General features: G+C 47.7%; 1 long non-coding RNA gene and 2 other non-coding genes across 3 annotated transcripts; 2 read left to right on the top strand and 1 right to left on the bottom strand.

Annotated features, from left to right (window-relative positions):
- The first annotated feature begins 684 nt into the window (after positions 1–684).
- TRNAP-CGG (transfer RNA proline (anticodon CGG)) lies at positions 685–756 on the top strand. Its single transcript has one exon. It is a non-coding gene; the product is annotated as a tRNA-Pro (tRNA).
- Positions 757–1,413: 657 nt separating this feature from the next.
- On the bottom strand, positions 1,414–1,485 carry TRNAP-AGG (transfer RNA proline (anticodon AGG)). Its single transcript has one exon. It is a non-coding gene; the product is annotated as a tRNA-Pro (tRNA).
- Positions 1,486–1,527: 42 nt separating this feature from the next.
- LOC121024553 (uncharacterized) lies at positions 1,528–3,182 on the top strand. The gene is made up of 2 exons (XR_005787737.1): positions 1,528–1,704; positions 2,742–3,182. It is a non-coding gene; the product is annotated as an uncharacterized LOC121024553 (long non-coding RNA).
- Positions 3,183–6,042: the final 2,860 nt, after the last annotated feature.

Below are 6,042 nucleotides of genomic sequence, written 5' to 3'. Positions count from 1 at the left end.
GGGCGGGGCGCCGGGGGCGGGGCGAGTCGAGGCCCCGCCCTCCCGCAGCAGGGGGCGCCCGGGCCGGAAGTCCTCCAGGCCCCTGCAGCCGTCTGGCCGCCTCTCGCCTCCGCCCCACCTGCCGCCCCTTCCGAAGCCTTTCTAGCCCACCGCCCCGAGCGAGCTACCTGGCGTCTGGGGCCTGCGTTCCCTTTGCAAAGGGAGACCCGTAGTGCCTACGGGCGGGACGTGGCGAACATCCTGCGAGCTCCGTACCTGCAAGATCCCATAAGCAGCCCTGGGAAAGTTAGCTCTTAACCCTCCTCCGGGGTTTCTTCCGCGCCCGCTCCGCCCGCCTGCTTTCAGCAGCGGGCTGCCGTCCGAGGGCACGAACGGGAGGCTGAGCCAGGCGCGACGGTCCCCTCGCGCCCAGCGAGCACTGACGGCGGCGAGAAGCTGCGCGGCCGGCACCCCGCGGGGCCCCGCACCCTCCCAGCCGCGGCCTCCGCGCCCGCCGCTACCGCCGTGTGCAGCGTAGACCCGGGCGCTGGGTGGTCTTGCTGAGGCGAGAGGGGTTCCGAGGCCCACCGTTGCGGGTGCACGGTCCAGGCGGTGGGAGAAAGGTCGCAGGTCGGGTCGGCGGGAAAGGCGACGAGAGGCGGGGCGAGGCTGAAGGGAGGCGCCGGGAACCGCTCTGCCGAGAGTGGCTCGTTGGTCTAGGGGTATGATTCTCGCTTCGGGTGCGAGAGGTCCCGGGTTCAAATCCCGGACGAGCCCAGGCTTTTCTTTCTTTCCCTCCGCACTTTACACTTTCGTTCTTTTTTTTCTTACTCACACTTATATGAAACAGAGTGCTCTGGTCCCTTGAGCTCGAATGTTGATTCCCCCAATTTTGCGAAGCAAGAAATCGAATGGGATCCATTCGTACCAAATGGCCACGGTGCGTCAGAGAGCAAGGGGGAGAACCGCTGTACCCTTACAGCACGCGCGCTGGGAAAGAGAGGCGCCTGGTGCAGAGTCCTGGTCCCCCCAACACCCCCGCCGCACGTGGGCAGGGCGCCGAGCACTGGTCGGTCCGCGAGAAGGGGCGCGCCGTCCACCTGCCGACGCCCAGCACCCGGCCCGCGGCTGGACGGGCGCGGGGTGGGGCGTGGTTAAACCACACCTGCGGGCAACCGAGAACGGAACTCTGCGTCCCTTGCCCACGCGCGCGACTCAGGAACTGGCCGGGGTAGGGACAGCGTTTCCAAAGTGTTAAAATGTCTTCAAACTTCTACGTTTTCACGTTGTCTTTTCATGGTATCGGTGTAATGTTAAAAAAAAAAACCAAAACCTCGGTTTCGTGTTTTGCACCAACATATACTTATTGCGTGTATTGCTCTAATCTAAGATTCAGAAACTTTTTAATTCATCAAGGAAGTTTTTTAAAAAGTAGGGCTCGTCCGGGATTTGAACCCGGGACCTCTCGCACCCTAAGCGAGAATCATACCCCTAGACCAACGAGCCGATGTAGTCTCCCGCTGCCGGCTATACTAAAGGAAGGGAAAGATACTTTTTCTGGCGCCCCCAAGTGGTTATTTGCATATTGTGTCTCCAGCGTTCGTATGGTTTTGTGTTCTAGAGTTTTCTATTTTCCTTTTTAACTTTTTATCTTTGAGAATCTGACACAGAAGAAAACAAACTGTCTCGCTACCAGCGTAATATTTACCTCTTATTTCGAAAACCGTAAGTCTGTTTATATTCATCGCTAATAGATCGCAGTGTGTCTGTTGCAACGTCCCTGTGGCAAGAAAATCCTAGACACTTTCCCTTACCGTGTTCTGGACCTTGCGCTTTCTAATAATAGTAAAATTGTCGGTTTCAGGACTACCTTTTACCCTAGGGTTCAAAATGCCACCTTTCCAAGCCTTGTGAATTCCCATTGTGTTTTTACTCAAACTATTCTCTTCGGCTGGAAAATCTCTTTCCTTCCGGATAAATCCCAAACTCTGACCTTCCCGGGGAGATCCTGTAACATATTAAAATCAACTGTATGTGGCATAGAACTGGGGTGCAGTCTTGTCTCCTCTAATCATGATTTATTGGAGGACAAGATGCCAACACCAACACTGAAATCTGTATAACTGGCAACCAATTGTGTAATTCATTATAACCGGTGTCCGATCGTCCCGGTATCTTTTATGGCATGACTTGCTTACTATATTTTAAATTCTTAAATATTTAGTATTTAAACTTATGCCAACAAAGCTGGTGCTCAGTAATTGGCGAACTGGTTTCAAGTTCCTTAACAATACAGATCTTGGTAAACTGTCTCTCTAACAAATAACAAACCAGATCGGCAACAAGTGGAAGGGTGGCTCCCCTAAATAGACCTCTTCATTTGTTTTATTTCATATCAGTGCGTTCATTCATCTGATTGCTCAACAAACAGTACAATACTATGTACCAGACACTGAATGGTCCACTTTCTTCCTATAGTTTTTGATTTTATTAAAGCCCCAGGACAGGACCCATGGGCAGGAAGAGCCGCCAAGAAGTTTCTATTTCTCATGAGAATGAGGAGCTAAAAATTATGACTTGTGAGATAAAAAACTGTCGCCACTTCAGATTTCTGAAAACCTCAGTTTCTACAGTTCCTAAGGTGTCTCTGTGTTCTCCTTTCCCGCTTGAATTTGCTATAGTTATTACTGTGTTCAGGGTTTTTTTTTTTTCTTACTCCTATTTAGCTCCAGGGATTGAAAAGTTTGTCTATTACTCTTCAGGCTCCATCGGAGTATCTCACTTGCCTCTCACAACGATGCAGGAAGACCGACAGTAACAAAACTTCAGAATATCGAAGCCTAACCCACAGTGATAAATATCTGTATCCTGGTGAAGGAACACCTGTGACCTGTGACCCTCTGCAAGGGACATTCTTCCCTTGTAGGTTTCTGTGAAGCAGAAGTGGGGTCCAGGGAGGCAGAGGATCTTAAGGAGCATTTTCTCCCCGTCACAGTGAATGAAGAAGCCTGGTGACATGTACTTCTACAGTCAACCTCTCTCTAAGGACCCCCATTATTCTTGTTACCCCAATTTGGTGCCCAGAAATATCATAGACACTAGAACTCTAATTTTCAATATTTTCTAGCAAAAAATGCAACCCTTCTGAATTAAGCCATCCTGGCAATAGAAATGTCAATGAAATTGATTCAGCTTCAGGCAAATCTTTTTCATGGTGGCCTGGGATTCATCTTTGACTCTGATATCTATTTGTGAATAATCCGATTCTCAGTGTTCCAGAAACCTCTTGCTATCGCGACCCACAGATCACAGTGTTCCAATGCCTCTAGAAACAGATCTTAAAAGACAAGGAGGGAAAGGACCCCAGTGAGAATACGGGAGGTGGGGGAAGATTCTGCCACAATCACAAATAGCTGTGTGAAATTTTGGTGTCTGTCACCCTCTTCCTAAGTTCTCCCATTAATTCCAGCCCTAGAAAATTCTGTCTGTATATACTTGCCAGCACTAGATGCTCCTGAGTGCCCCTTATCTTTTTTTTTTTTAAGTTTATTTATTGAGAGGGGGAGAGAGAGAGAGAGAGCAGGGCAGGGACAGAGAGAGAGGGAGAGAGAGAGAGAATCCCAAGCAGGCTCCACACCAGCAGCACTGACCCCGACGCAGGGCTCTAACTCATGAACGTGAGATCATGACTTGCACCAAAACCAAGAATCAGACACTTAACCAGCTGAGCCACCCAGGCGCCCCACAAGTGCATTTTTTGTGCACTGCATGGAAAAGGAAGTCTGTGAGCCGATGGGCCTGTGTAGATAACTGTTATCAGAAGGCCTCTGTGCATGACTTTTTCTTATTGTTGATTTTGTGGGGAAAGTTCTCCCCCAAGGAGCCCCTTCTTTTCAGAGGCAGTCATCCAGAAAGGATCTTTCTGACTTGATTGGAAGTCCTCAGTGGATTCTGATCGTATTGCCTGGACTGCTTGAGCTGGTGAAGGGAAGTTTCTAGGAGGAGGAAAGCGGTATGGGAAGACAAGGAGGTTTGTTGAGTGAGGATCACGGGCTAACCAATAATGATTGGAATCCAAAGGTTTTGGGTTTGTTTTCCCATTTACTTTCTACAGCAGGATCGGAAACCACAGTGTAAGGGCTGTGGCTCAAACAACCTCGCATGATTGTTTTTTTCTTTGTAACTTCACTAGATCAATTTAATAAACATTCACCCATCTCTTCATCCGACAAATATAATGCAGAGATAAATTGCATAGGGAGGGTTTGCGACTTGAATGGGTGGTAAGCATAGGCCTCTTTGAGAAGATAACATGGCAGCAAAGGCTAGAAGGTCAGGAAGGTGTGAGGCAGGTCCGTATCTGGAAGAACCAACTGGGTAGAGGGGGATAAGCCAGTGCCAACACCCTGAGACCTGAGTGTACCTGAAATGTTCCAGAAATAGCAATGGGGAGAGTGTGGCTAAGAGGAGGGGAGCAAGACTGAGAGTAATAGGAGACGAGTGTTGCTGTGTGCCAGGCTCTGTCTGAAGGCCCTGGGAAAACATGGAACCGTATGGCTAGTCCCTCGTGTCCCTAGAGGGGGACCATTTTATATGGGAGACAGACAGGTAAGTAGATAATAGCAAGCAAGCGCTGATATGATACTAGTAACATTTATTGAGAACGTACCGCCCAATACGTTACTCCCATGTGTGTTTGCAAAGACCCTGAGAGAGGAATCCTATTCTAAAACCTAAAGACGATGCGTTAGAAATCAGAAGGAGTACAGAACTGTACCGGATGGCAGTGGTCAAGTGCACACAGGGCGGCGAAGGTATTAGAGACTTCGGGAAACCTCTCTAGAGGAGCTCACCCTCCACTTATATTCTGAAAGACGAGAAGATAAACTTTGACCGTCAAGGGACAGAGGGAGGCCTGAATCCTGAGGAAGCAGCGAGAACAGAGCCCTGCGGGCGTGAAGAGGCAGGGCTGGAGCTGAAGGCAGGTTCGGATTGCACGACTGGAGTGTGGGCTGGAGGGCACAGGGCAGGGGCTCACAAACGCAGTCTGCAAGGATGTGCATGCCGGCCAAGGTCTTTGGGCTTCATGCTTAGGGCAATAAGGAGCCGATGAAAGGCTCTAGAAAGGATGTGAATGGGAAATTCATTCTGTCCGCTTTCAGGTGGAGGCCAGCCCCCTGCGAAACAACTCATAGTCGAGGTTTTCTCGTTTGTTCTCTCTGGCCTGGTTTTCCTACCTGTGGGGGGTGCACACAGGCTTTGGGGGACCGGAGAGAATGCCAAGGCATGCGGGGAGAAGCTGGCTGGGGCTTGAAGCCAGGGAAGAAGGGAGGGGGGCTGCTGTGCTCAGCCCGGGGGTGGCCAAATCCGGGTGTCATCCAGGAGTCCCAGCAACTAGTGCTCGGATAGACAAGCCCTCTGACTTTTCCAAGCAGGTGACGTCTCAGAGGTCTTTTTTCCCGTGTACTGTAGAGCACCTCACCGCCACGGCAGCCTCTCAGGCTCCGTGTAGCCCTTCTGCGGCTTCCCTGGGCAGCAGGCCTCGATATCTAATTGCCTTCTGGTTGCCCATGGTGTGTTCTCGGCATTTTAAGCTATGTCCGAGGCCCAGCTCGTTAGCCGTCCTCACAGACCGGTTTCTTTTCCTTGGCTTTTATTTTATGTATATATATGTATATATATATATATATATATATATACACACACACATACATATATATAAATATATATATACATATATATACATACATATATATATTTATATATATGTATGTGTATATATATTTATTTACATATATATGTACGTATGTTTATATATAAATATTATATATTTATATTTATATATGTTTATATATAAATATTATATATTTATATTTATAAATATATATATATAATATTTATATTTATAAATATATATTTATTTTTATATATTTATTTACATATATATGTATATGTATATATATTTATTTACATATATATAAATTTTATTTTTAATAAAAAGTTTTATTTTATTTTTATTTATATATTTATTCATAAATTATTTATTTATATAAATTTATTTGT

This window comes from Herpailurus yagouaroundi, unplaced genomic scaffold (genome assembly GCF_014898765.1).
Source record: "Herpailurus yagouaroundi ecotype Mexico unplaced genomic scaffold, PumYag 65930, whole genome shotgun sequence".
NCBI lineage: Eukaryota > Metazoa > Chordata > Mammalia > Carnivora > Felidae > Herpailurus > Herpailurus yagouaroundi.
This window is presented reverse-complemented; position numbering and strand designations above follow the sequence as displayed.